We start from the raw sequence: 13,511 nt of genomic DNA on the forward strand, positions 1-13,511 counted from the left end.
GCTCTAAAAGAGATCAAAGACAAAGCTCCCCCCGTGTACTCAGAACATGTCAATAATGACAATGTAGATTACTGGGGCTACCAAATTCAACATCTCATGGACAATTTCACCTCACCTACTCAATAAAACGTCTGAAATGTGTCACTAACACCTCTGAACTTTTTTATTTTTTAATTTTATTTAATGTATATATTTTTATTTTATTTTCTTGTGTATATATATATATGTTTTTTTTATTCTTTTAAAAAGTATGTAACCAATTGTGTGTGATTTTGAAAAACTAATAATAAAATTATTTATTTAATGTATCTTAAACAATGTGTGATTTTTTGAAAAGTAATAATATAAATTTATTTCATACAGTGTGTGTTTTGACTCTGCGGTGTCTTGTTTAATTCTTAAACCAAAGTATATTATTTATCTAACACTTTTATTTTAGACCCCAAGATTTCTGAATATAAATCAATAAAATATTGAGATCACACATATTTGACTCATTATTACAAAAATGACGAAGCAGTTAATGAGACACATCTATTACACGCCCTCAGACCCAGGATCTTACGGAGGGGTTGAGAGTTTGCAAAGAGCTATTGTTGAGAAAATTGGTAAACGGGTAAACGATGGTGAACTTAAAACCTGGCTAGCAGAGCAGGATGCATACACTCTGCATAAACCTGTTTCTGTTAAATTTAAGAAAAACAGAGTTTTTGTGAAAAACATGGATGAACAATGGCAAGCCGATTTAGTGGATATGACTAGTTTGTCAGAGAATAATGAGAATATGAAATTTATGTTAACTTGTATAGATATTTTATCTAAATATGCTTGGGTATGTGTATTACGGAACAAATCAGGAGCTGAGGTGACAAAAGCTTTTGAGTCTATTCTGATGGATGGGAGAGTTCCTAAAAAACTACAAACTGACCAAGGAAAAGAATTTTTTAACAAAAGCTTTCAAGGATTAATGAACAGATATAATATCGTACATTTTGCAACAGGCACAGGGCAGAAAGCTTCGGTCTGTGAACGTTTTAACAAGACGCTTAAAAATAAAATGTGGAAATATTTCACAGCTGTTAATACGAGAAAATACGTTGATGTGGTACAGGATATGGTCCTTGCTTACAATAGTAATTACCACAGCTCTATCAAAATGAAACCTGTTGATGTTAATGAATCAAATTCATTCAAAGCTTTTAAAAACTTGTACGGGTTGATTCCTTCAAGAACCAAGAAACTACGTTTTAAGTTTAAGATCGGGGACATTGTAAAGATTTCTCGTGTGAAAAGATATTTCGAAAAAGGATATGAGCAAAATTATACGACCGAAAATTTCACCGTTTTGGAACAGATACCGAGAGATCCTCCGGTTTACAAGCTGCAAGATATGGACGGTGAAAACATTGACGGGGCATTTTATGAACAGGAGCTACAAAAAATTATAGTCGGAAAAAATAAAACCTATAAAATTGAGAACATTTTAGATGAAAAAATACAAAATAGGAGAAAGATGTGTTTAGTTAAATGGGTGGGGTGGCCTGAAAAGTTTAACTCTTGGATCCCTGCAAAGGATGTGATTGACATCAAAGTTTAAAAAGATTTGATAGGAACGCCATGAAAATCATAATCATATAGTCATGGAAGAGACAGGGTTCTACGTGACTCTCCCGAGCAACGCATCCAAAGACATCTATCCTGAAAACAAGATTTCATGTTACACGACCAAATTTGCCAAGCCTATTGAATTGACGGGTGACTGGGAGGTGTCTCTCACTGAAGTACAATATCCTCATTCATGGTACTCGTTGACAGCGTGGGAAAGCATATTTTTTGTTCGATTCGATGACGGAATGAAAAAAGAATTTTATAACTGTCAGATGAGTCCGGGGTATTACAGCAACATAGATGCTCTGGTTCAGGAAATGAATAGATCTATAAAAAAGTTAGGCCTTGAAATAAAAATCCATTATAATATTAATACATACAAAATACGTATGGTAACTGATAAAAGTTATTCGCTGGGGGCTCAAGGTATTCTATCAATTATATTAGGTCTGGAACCAAAGAAAAATCTTACACGTGATGAACCTGAGGCTCGCTATCCGGTAGACGTCCGCGCAGGATTTTACACCCTGTACGTGTATACAGATATTATTCATTATCAAAGGGTAGGGGATAGTTTTGTACCATTGTTGAGATGTGTACATATAACCGGTGAGAACAACGAAATTGTCACAATAACTTACGACAAGCCACACTACGTACCTGTGAGCAAGAGTTTTATAAACGATATAGTTATTGAAATTAAATCAGACCAGAATCAACATATTCCTTTTCTCTACGGAAAATTCATCGCTAAACTTCACTTTAGACCCGCAAAACATTCATTTCGCGTTTGAAAATGACCGGTATAAGCTACACGGACCCCAGAAATCTTATAGAATATTATACAAATCAAGCAGGAAGTGGTCTTCCGGGGTATCAAGGAACACCGACTATGTATGGTTCCGGGTTAGGCGGAATCTTCAAAGCGCTTTTTAGGATGGCTGTGCCTGTTATTAAAAGGGGTATATCTATTGTAAAACCGCATTTTAAAACAGCCGCGCAAGGCATAGTAAGTGACGTTGTGAGCAACATTATTAACAGGAATCAAAAACAGGATGGATCAGGAATTGCTGCGATTGCGCGCAAGAATGTTAAGAGGCCTCCTGGGAGGCGAGTTGTAATTACAGATAAAAAGCGAAAGCTTGCAGAGAGTAAAGGCAGAGTGAAAAAGAACAAACGAAGAGACAACAAGCGTGCTTCGTCCTCCTCCTCTTCTATCAAACGCAGAAGATTGAACATTTTCTAATACAATGGCTTTCTTACACAGTCTTTCAACTGAATGCACCAAATCTGAGCTAGACATTTTTACGTTACCTTACACTCAAACAAGTATTGAAAAATATACTTATGTCGAAATACCGCCACTTTCCGCCTTGACTGATAACGGACCCTTGGAGTTTTACGTAGCAGGAAATGGAGAAGACTACCTGGACTTGAACAACACCTTTTTACATCTAAGATGTAAGATTACAAATCCTGACGGGTCAAATATTGCTAACGATGCCAAGGTCGGAATGATTAACTATCCCATAGCATCTCTATTTTCACAAGTAGATGTTATGCTTGGGGATCGCCTCATCAGTCAATCAAGCAATACTTACCCATACAGATCAATAATGGAGTGTATCATGAATTATGGCGCAGACGCCTTGCAAACGCAATTTTCAACCGGGTTGTTTTATAAAGATACAGCCGGTCAGATGGATGTAACCGACCCTCAAGGTCGTAATAATGGATTAAAAAACAGGGCTCTTTTTAGCTCAGAAAGTAAAACCTTTGATTTGATCGGGCACATCCATTCTGATATATTTTTTCAAGATAAACTTTTACTAAACGGAGTTGATTTAAAAATTAAAATGGTTCGAAGTAAAGAGGAATTTTGTCTAATGAAAGAAGGACCGAGGGATTACAATCTCAAATTACTCTCAGCATCGCTGTTTGTGAAAAAAGTAACAGTTTCTCCAGCTGTGAAACTGGGTCATGCGCAGGCGTTACTTAACGCTACAGCTAAATATCCGTTAGAGAGGGTCTCTATGAAAACCTTCAGTCTACCCGCAGGCAGTCGTATCTGTACCCAAGAGAACCTGTTCCTCGGACCCCTTCCTAAAACATTAATTTTCGGAATGGTCGATAATGACGCTTTCAGCGGTGTATACAATAAAAATCCGTTTAATTTTAAACATTACGATACAGAGTTTATAGCTCTGTATGTAGATGGGACACAACACCCTGCAAAGCCATTCCAGCCGGATTTTCAAAACGGGAATGTGGTCCGTGAGTTTCATTCCTTAATTTTAGCTTCAGGAAAACAACTTAAAGATCAGGGGTTGTCTATAAACAGACAAGACTACACCCAAGGTTACACTCTGGTCGCATTCAACCTGACACCCGATGATGACTGTGGGCAGCATCTATCTTTAATAAAGTCAGGTAATATGAGACTGGAACTCAGATTTCGAAACCCTCTTCCGAGGACTGTGAATCTAATTGTGTATGCCAGTTTTGATTCAATTTTGGAAATCAATAGTCGTCGAAACGTTCTCATAGATTATCAATAACCATGGATACCGAAGAACTTACAGAGTTGATGAGAAGTTGTCCGTCTCTAAGAAAGTCTTTTACGGTGTTTTTGCTAGTGATGAGTTACCCGAGAACAGATTGACGCAGTTTCCTGCTTTGTTCATCGTAAATACCGACCCGAGCCACATGCCAGGGGGTCACTGGCTGGCTTTATATATAATCAATGAAACCACAGGATATTTTTTCGATTCATACGGAAATCGACCAAATTCCCCCATCTTTCCTGAATCTATTTATTATTTTTTAAAAAGGAACTGTCTGGAAATAATACATAACTCTAAACAAGTGCAGAGGTTCGAATCTGTTTGTTGCGGACAACATTGTGTATTCTTTTTATATCATAAAGCTAAAGGTTATACTTTAAATGAAATTATGTCTATGTATAGTGATGATTTAAAAAGAAATGATGATATGGTTGTAGCTTTTGTTAAAAAAATGTACCCTAGAAAAAATAACACACACGTTAAGAATTGTATTCAATGTGTTAACTCTGGTGAAAGATTTACATTGTATTTGAAATAAAATAATAACGATGACACATGTAAAATCATTGAAATTGCATTTTATTTAAATAAAGATAAACATTACATGATTAATTGTTACAAAGATTCATCATTTATGAAATAAAATTACAATATGAATAATTAAAAATTCAACCAGTTTGAAGCGGTAAATCTAGGAGATTTAAAAGCAGGTTCAAGATTAGAGGAATCATAACTTGTAGGGGAGGAAGCAGGGGTAGAATACAACGTTTTGGATTTTTTAACATCAGATATTTTTCGTCTAACCCCTGCATTAGGAATGGTTGAAAATGGAATGTTTAAGTTAGCGACAGTTTGTAACAGTTCACCCCAGCCTAAAGGTCTCCGGTCATCAGATACTTTTTGAGGAGCTGTGAGATTTTTAATCAAATCCAACATGTGTGATCCTTTTACTGTTTGACCATTGAAAATAAATTCACCTTCATCATTCCATGAAGCTACATCATCAGACTTTAATATTTTCTCCATGATGTAAGAAGCATTTTTTCTGGTTCTGGCTGGAACATTTGCTATAACCTCTTTAATAATTTCATCTTTGGTTGTTTGTAAATCCTCAGTCAAAGGTTTATTTTCAGTCGCCTCCGTCGACGGCTTATTTTCAGTAGGTAGGGAAAGGGTTATTTGAGACGTTTCCTCTTCCCCCTGTTTGACGATGTTTAAAAATCGTTGCAAGGCTGATGCATAAAGTTTAGCCTTTTCATAAGGAATCAAATCAGATCTGTTCAATATATGACGCATCACATCGTCTATATCATTTTCCACCATTTTTCTAACAGTTTCTTTTCCACTCGTCATGTTTTTAAGTTTATCTAACTGGTGTTGAGGCACCAAATACATCTTATCAGCGGTTTCCATGTTATCTCTGACCAGATGTTATTAAACTGCTGATGAAGGGGATTGCGACACTTAATAAAGGGAGAAGAAATCCTCCGGATTGGTTAACAGATTTTCTTTTAGTCTCCACAGATGTTTTTTTATTAGCAAATAGTTGAATTAATTTTTTCTGTCTTTTAAACTGATGATATTGACGAGACGTTAAAGGTATGTTTCCTCTCAATAGATTTAGGGCTAATTCGCAGATGGCTAATATGAGATCTGAGGAAGCTTTACGTAATATAACCTTCCTTTCTCCAGGGGTATCATGAAATAGAGATGTCAACATCTGAACATTTCTCTTTAGACGCGCAGACATTTTTCAGTACTTTACAAATTTTTTCTTTGGAATATACACTGCAGGATTCTCCCACGCAAACAATCCTGACCTGAGACGAAGTTCATCTGGCGTTGATGCTTTTAAATCTACAAATAAATACCCATAAGGTCTAGCAGTTGCTTCTTGGTAACATTCTAAAAAGTATTTGTTGTTTCCCGGATACATTTGACGTGCCAGTATGCTTATCTGTAGTTTATCTCTAGGATTTTTAAAAAGCACCATATAGTTGGTGTTTAAGTTGATGGTTCTGCTACTTTTTCCTTGAAAAAACAGATTTTGAACCAAGTAGATGACGCTCAGGTTTCTGTGGTGTGTATATTTTGTAAAAGCCTTCTCTACCTCCTCGTTCTTGCTAGCTGTTTCCATCAGATCATCGATTACCAATAAATTTGTTTTGTGCGGTGGAAAGAGTTCATCATCACACAAAGAGTCGGGTATTCCTTGAACAAAACGTATGTTTATTTTGTTCAGCAGTTCATCATAGAGAGGTTGCCAGCACGTATAACACCATACAATTTGATCCGGGGTTTTTGACATGGAATCCTTACAATTTTCCAACAACATTTTGATAAAAAAAGATTTTCCACTATTGCTTGGTCCACACACTATACAAGAAAAAGGAAGCTGAAGTCTAGAATCAAATCCCCTTGGATGAATCATTTTTAGTTAGTTATTTAATATCCGTATGGTAATGTTGTGAAATCGGGTAAGAGAACACGTTTATCGTACACAACTCTGAACCTTTTCATCAGTGATTTGTTTTTTAAGTGAAAGCCTCTTTTATCTCTCACAATTTGATTGTGGGTAGTCATAATTTCAGCGTTAGAATTAGGATTTTTCACATGTTCATTAACCAGTTCTGTCAAGGATTTCAAGTTAACAATTTCACCATTGGTGTAGTTTAAAGTAATACCCTTAACTTTCATCGTAGTCTTCCCTTTGAGAGTGCGGTAACCATAGGTTTTCGGACCCCCGCTGACAAATTCTACTATTTGATCACCTGTGTCCAATTCACTCGTAAGGCCTCCTAAGTAATCACTTAGAGGAGGCATCCAGTCACCTTCTTTACTTTTGAAAATGACGCTGTCAGTATCCGTGTATAAGCATCTCTGCTGTAGTTGATCTATCACATTGTATAATTCAAGTCTAGCATAGGCTGTGGTGAAAATACCTATAAATACATTAGCGTTACCCGGTTTGAGACATCTATCGTCTGCGTAACGCCACTGCACCAATGCCACCTCCTGATTCAGAAAGGAGAAATGACTTACGTTATACATATCCGAGAATATGAATTGTAAAAACTCACTAGGGTCTTTGATCAGTGTAGTGTTTGTCCTGTCTGTTCTCTGACACATTTTTCCCCATAAAGAATTCAAAGCCAGTTTAGCCACAGATCTCTGCGCAGGATTAACTTCAATGCGTGATTGTTCTAGTTTGATCCCTTCATTCTCCTCATACTTTTGAATGTACTCTTTTTTATCGGCCTCATTCACCACCCAGGAGGGATAACCTGAACTCTCCTGTTTTGTCTGCAGAAACCTGTCGATGTATTCTGTAAACAAATATTTCGAATGATTAGGGAAGTGCCATATTTCAAACACCTTCAACACTCTGTACCCCTTCTCAATGGCTTTCATCACCTCAACGCTACACCAACTACCTGTCAGGGCCCTCTCCTCATCCGAGTGTTTACAGTTTTGCATTTGTTGTTCAGCACACGTCCGACACAAAGGAAACAAGAGTTTGCTTTTCACTCTATAAGGGAGAACAGGGGCCCACAAGCCCTTAGGGGGGAGAACTTTTGCTCTAATAAGCCCAAAATATTTTTCCAACGGTTGGAAATCACGAAAGATGATAGTGGGGTGACCCACGGGGTACCTCTTTGTTTTATTTACATAAGGATAGAGGGACGTGAAATCATAGTAATCAATCCTTTCACCGGGCTGTGCTACATAATGGAGATGTAATGCGTTTGTTCGACCACCAAACAGAGCATCTCGCGGTTTTATGCGCTCAGGGAAGTCAAAGCGGGACATAAACAATTTAACATCCTGGTTTGATCTTTTCATCTCATTCCAGGTATGCTCCCACATCATAGTTACGTTCAGTTTGAAAGTGTTTTGTAAAGTCTGAATTCTATCCATAGAATTTTGATAAACATCCCCAAAGGATTGTGAACTCTTACTTAGAGGATGTGGTAAATTTGAAGGAAAACATTTATCACATCCGTGATAAAAACATCCTAAAAACTCAAAAGCCTTACGTTCACTACCGTCGTCATAATAACCATCCACAAAATAGTTTCCGAATTTGACCTCACCTTCATTGAGGGCATGTCGGATGGGGATCTTGTCTCTCTCAGAGATGTACTCGAGCCATTGTATGGAAGGTGTTGAGAAAGATTTCTGACTGTCGATGTAATTATCTAATGGCGGGATAGCTAAAATGTTTTCAGACAGAAAGTTGATTCTGAATATTTGTAAACAGACACTAGCTATGGTGATGCATTTGAACGGGTCAACCATTGTACTGCTAAGTATCTCATCCCTGAAAGCTATACAACCTTTTCTCAGAATGTGGACGTCGTTCTTACAATATTGAGCCATTTCTTCCTTAAAGTGAAAGAGCTTTCCTGTACATGTATTGTACCATTCAAAAAATTCTTCTCTTTCTTTGGTCATCATGGTGTCTACCCCGTAGAACTCGGGTTTCGGATAAGGTCCTACATAATTCTGATTTTCCACAGTATTCCAAAAATGTGGGAAATAACCTTTTTTGTCTGATGTGAACCCCATAGCCTTTGGAATAGCGCTCAGTCTCATAGGGAGAAAAGAGAGACTATCGATGTATCTCTGTTTATACTCAACATCTTGAAAACACAAGATTTTACCACCTTGCGCTATGATGTTAGGGGTGATACCTTCCTTCACTAAATGGTTCAACAAAAGGTATGAATCATACCCTCTAGCGTTGTGCGCTATGAATGTATAACTTTTATACTTTTCCTTGCGATACTTTCTAAAGAATGATGCCACGCAATTGTCCCCTTTTGCTGTCCACTCCCTACCTTTGAAATCAATGCAACATATATAATTAGCTACGTGGTAACCTGTTTCTTGATTCGTCTCAAAATCGTAAAAGACGTACTTTTCATCGGGAATTTCAAATATTATAGGTTGCATAAAACATTCATGTGTGATTTCTGAATCAACTTTGGCTCCACAGTTTTTACAACGATTGGTTTGACACTGATGCTTTTTCGATCCTTTACTCTGATCCTGCACGGTATTGCATTTAGGGCAGTAGAATCTAGTTTTGCATAAAGTTTGATCACCGCTTGGATCGATCACTGTTTTATGTTTATCATAACAATACTGCGATCTGCAAACCCTTAGACAATCTTCACATTGTACAGTCTTTTTAGACCGTTTAGGACAGTCTTTGTCAAGACATACGTTGCAATGAAAATCGCATTTGTGATGTTTCTGATTGTTAAAGCCGGTGGAACAGTAGGGGCAGACATAGGATGTACCTAAAACACCTTTAAGATTTTTGACGCCGTAATAATGGTTATCTTGCAAGAACAGGTAAACGGTTTTGTCATGAGGCATGTTAGTGTTCTGAAACAAACTATACCCCTTCTTTTCATCACTTCGGTACAACACTATGATTTTGCAGTTCAAATGTTGCTCAAAGCGTGCGATATGTGCAAAGCTAACCATTTCATCTATGGATAAACCTACATCATTTTGCAGTTGCCTCGCTATTTGTTCTACTTCGAAAATGTTTTTCTCAGGATTCAATATTTGAGAAACGCATAAGGCAAAACAGAGGTTATCTTTGTTGTGAAAAACATACAGATGTTTCATCTTTTTCTGAATAAAATCTGTGCTGAAGATACCCGATAGCTTTTTTTTCCCTCCACCCTGAGGAGCGTGCACAATCCGAATAACTAATTGTAAAGTTTCATCGGAAAGTATTTCAAATTTACTCTGGATGGAGTTTTCAAACAACATCAGAAAGGAATTCAGATCGATACCCCCATCATTTATCTGAACACGCGACGAAACATTGAGCGAATCACCCTGAATTTCTACAAACACACCATCACTCGGTCCAACTATTTCACCATTGGCAACATTGAGCATTTCATTTAAAATCTCAAGAACATAATTGTAAAATTCTGCAAAGCTGTCGACGTTACCGAGAGAAAAAAAGTTTATCCTTCTTCTAATTTCTGTGGTGCGGAATCTGTCTAAGCGATTTATATTGATATTTGGGTCAAGATCACCTCCCGTTTGTACATCACCATCGTCAGGTGGATTGTCATTGGGGTTATTCTCAGTATTAGGTGAAGGAGGAGGAGAATTGTCATTGGGGTTATTCTCAATATTAGGTGAAGGAGGAGGAGAATTGTCATTGGGGTTATTCTCAATATTAGGTGATGGAGGAGGAGAATTGTCATTGGGGTTATTCTCAATATTAGGTGAAGGAGGAGAATTGTCATGATAATCAGGACTGGTTAATGAATTTTGACTTAAGTTTATCAGATTATCATTTAATCTCAAAAGACTTTGATTTAGTTCATAGAAAAAATCTGACAAAATTTCAGGATTATTTTCTGAGGTATTAACAGGAGACGTTAAACATTCAAAGTCTGTGGTTGGCTTAGAAGGTTCTGACAAACTGTCATTAAGCTGTTTTACAGCATCTAACAGAAAAGGATTCAGAGTTGTACACGTGTCGTATTCATTGAGTGTGTTTTGTAATTTCGATAAGCTGTGCTCCAGTTCAAAGAAAACATCATGCAAACTTTTAGCTGTATTTTCTGAGGTATTAACAGGAGACTTTAAACATTCAAAGTTTTGGGTTGGATTTACTGACAAACTGTCATTAAGCTGATTTACAGCTTCTAACAGAAAAGGATTCAGAGTTGTGTACGTTTCGTATTCATTCAATTTAGTTTCTAATTTTGAAATACTGCGTTTTAGTTCGCAGATTATCTGAGTGCTATTTAAATCATGTGAAAAAGGACTGATGTTAGGCTTCTTAGCTTCATTGTTTAAAACCTCGTTGTTAGGGCGTTTTTGCGCCATTTGACTAATACAATAAAGCAAATGAATAAATAAACATTAAATAAAATAAGTTTTACATTCTTGAGTCAACAGTCGATGGCTCTTCACAGACGACAGCATTCGTAGAAAGTAGCATCATAATAGTTTCAGATTGTTTTTACTGAAATCTAAGGATGAAAAAAATACAAAAAGCTTCAATTAGGACTAGGAAATACACACAAAATTATGAATAACATATTGTACTTTACTTACAGGGGAAGAGCTTCATCATAAGTGGATGTGTTCAAGTAGGAGGTGTCTCCAGTTCATAACTGTTTAGGACGTTTGACTAAAGAGATACGAAAATTTTCATGAATAACATTATAAAATACATATTACATATATATATACACATTTATATATAAATATATATATATATTTACTTACCCTAAGGACTTAGTCTTGGAGCTTGTAAAATATTAGCCATCACGTCTGTTCTTGTTTGTTCTTAATCTAAAAAATAAAAATAAAATAAATAAATAAATATATAAAATTTTTAAAATGAAATATAAAGTAATATTCTTAAATTATTCTTATTTTACGTTATAAATGTCAGTTCTTACCTTTTGGTTCCAGTCCGAGCAGTATATCATCCAAAGTTGAATGTCAGCGTGTAATGCGTAGATTTTTGAGCTCCTAGATATACTGAGTCACTTATCGTAAACTTTTCTGACGTACAGCGAGGAGGAGGGTTTAGGAGGGGCAGCGTTAAGACATCTTCAAATGTCATTTTTTATCGTATGAAAACAGTATGTTTTGGGGTGTGGGTCATAGACCGGGGGAGAAAATGAACGATTTTAAAACAATCTTTAATCACTAAAACACCATTAATCATTTAGAACTTGGAGTTAGAAAATAAAAAATTTACTTATGTATACCCTGTATGTGTGTGTGTGGGGGGTACGTGCGTGTGTCATAACCGTTTGAGGGGGGGGGTTTGAGACCGTTGGACGATTCCTGTAATTCCAAAGTGGTGGGGGGTTCACTTATGTGTGTGCGCGCGATAAAAGGGGTGGGGGGTTCACTTATGTGTGTGCGCGCGATAAAAGGGGTGGGGGGTTCACTTATGTGTGTGCGCGCGATAAAAGGGGTGGGGTGGTTGATCGTTAGCGATTACGGTAGCGAGTGTGCGACTGATAAAGCGTAGCTCGTGACTTGACACCTGTGATGAAACAGAGCCTGTGCGCGCGTGTGTGCGCGATAAAGGGGTGGGGGGCTCGCGTATGTGCGCGCGCGATAAAGGGGTTCATCGTGGGGGGTCGTAGATATCTATAATAAAACAGAGCGAAGGGCGGGAATTACGGTTAAAATACACGTTTATGATTGGTTGAGGGGAGGGCGGGAAATCCGGGGGTAAAATACACGCTTGCGATTGGACGAAGCGAGGGCGGGACTTTTGAACAAGGGCGGGAAAATACACACTTATGATTGGTCGATGACAGGGCGGGACTTCCGAGCAAATAAACGCTTCTGATTGGACGAGAGGGCGGGACTTCCTGTCAAATACACGCTTCTGATTGGACAAGGGGGCGGGACTCCCCTCCCAAAAGGGGGCGGGGCTTGATGACGTGGCACGCTCTGATTGGCCCAAATGACCTGTCAAAACGAAGTTACAAAAAGTGCCTCATATATCTCTCTCTGGTGACCCATCCTCCTCTGGTCAATCTACTGGTGATGATAGTTAGTAGTCCATGAGAACTTCAGTGAAGGGACAGCTTCAAGGCACTTGGTGGTTGCTGGAGCGTGGGCAGCTGGTCTGAAGCGTGGAGGAGGGTCTCGACAGTCATCCATCAGTGTCCAGACAGACAGGTGGGCAGTCGTTTACTCGGAAAGATGTAAAGGGATGGAATTAGTTTTGAACTGTTTTGTGTTTGTAAAGTAGAAAATATGAAAATTTCCAGAGTGTGGCTAATGACTCCGGCAGATCTGACTATGACAGCTTTAACTAAAAGGAGAGAACCAGGAGGACACACAGACACGGGAGCATCCTGAAACACTGGCATCCCTCCGCTCCACCGTCAACAAACCTGAGTGATCGCGAGAAGCGGCGGAACGACAGCACCAGCGTCTCAGTTTACTATAATTCCCTGTGTCCATGGACCCCCCGGATCTGCCGCCTTTATCTATGGGGGAGCATTAGCTACCAAAAGATAAACTAAACAAATGTGTTTTTAGCCTAGATTTGAAGATTGCGACTGTGTCTGAGTCCTGAACATTTTCTGGAAGATCATTCCAGAGTCTGGGGGCTTTATAAGAAAGGCTCTTCCCCCAGCTGAGGCCTTCTGAATTCTGGGAACAATTAAAAATCCAGTATTTTGTGATCTGAGTGAACGTGGGGGCTCATAATAGGAAATTGTATCTTGAAGATATTCAGGAGCAAGCCCATGTAGAGCTTTATATGTTAATAACAAAATTTTGTAGTCAATGCGGAATTTAACAGGCAGCCAATGA

At 38.0% G+C, this 13,511-nt stretch overlaps 1 protein-coding gene and 1 long non-coding RNA gene across 2 annotated transcripts in view; one reads left to right on the forward strand and one right to left on the reverse strand.

Moving 5' to 3' along the window:
• The window catches only part of LOC136678515 (myosin-7-like), a 50,736-nt gene that overhangs the window by 8,258 nt on the left and 28,967 nt on the right, over window positions 1-13,511 (forward strand).
• On the reverse strand, window positions 10,354-11,875 carry LOC136677776 (uncharacterized). Its single transcript, XR_010796428.1, has 4 exons — window positions 11,624-11,875; window positions 11,448-11,513; window positions 11,274-11,349; window positions 10,354-11,188 (listed from the first exon to the last, which is right to left on the reverse strand). It is a non-coding gene; the product is annotated as an uncharacterized lncRNA (long non-coding RNA).

The sequence above is a fragment of the Hoplias malabaricus genome, chromosome Y (genome assembly GCF_029633855.1).
Source record: "Hoplias malabaricus isolate fHopMal1 chromosome Y, fHopMal1.hap1, whole genome shotgun sequence".
Lineage (NCBI taxonomy): Eukaryota > Metazoa > Chordata > Actinopteri > Characiformes > Erythrinidae > Hoplias > Hoplias malabaricus.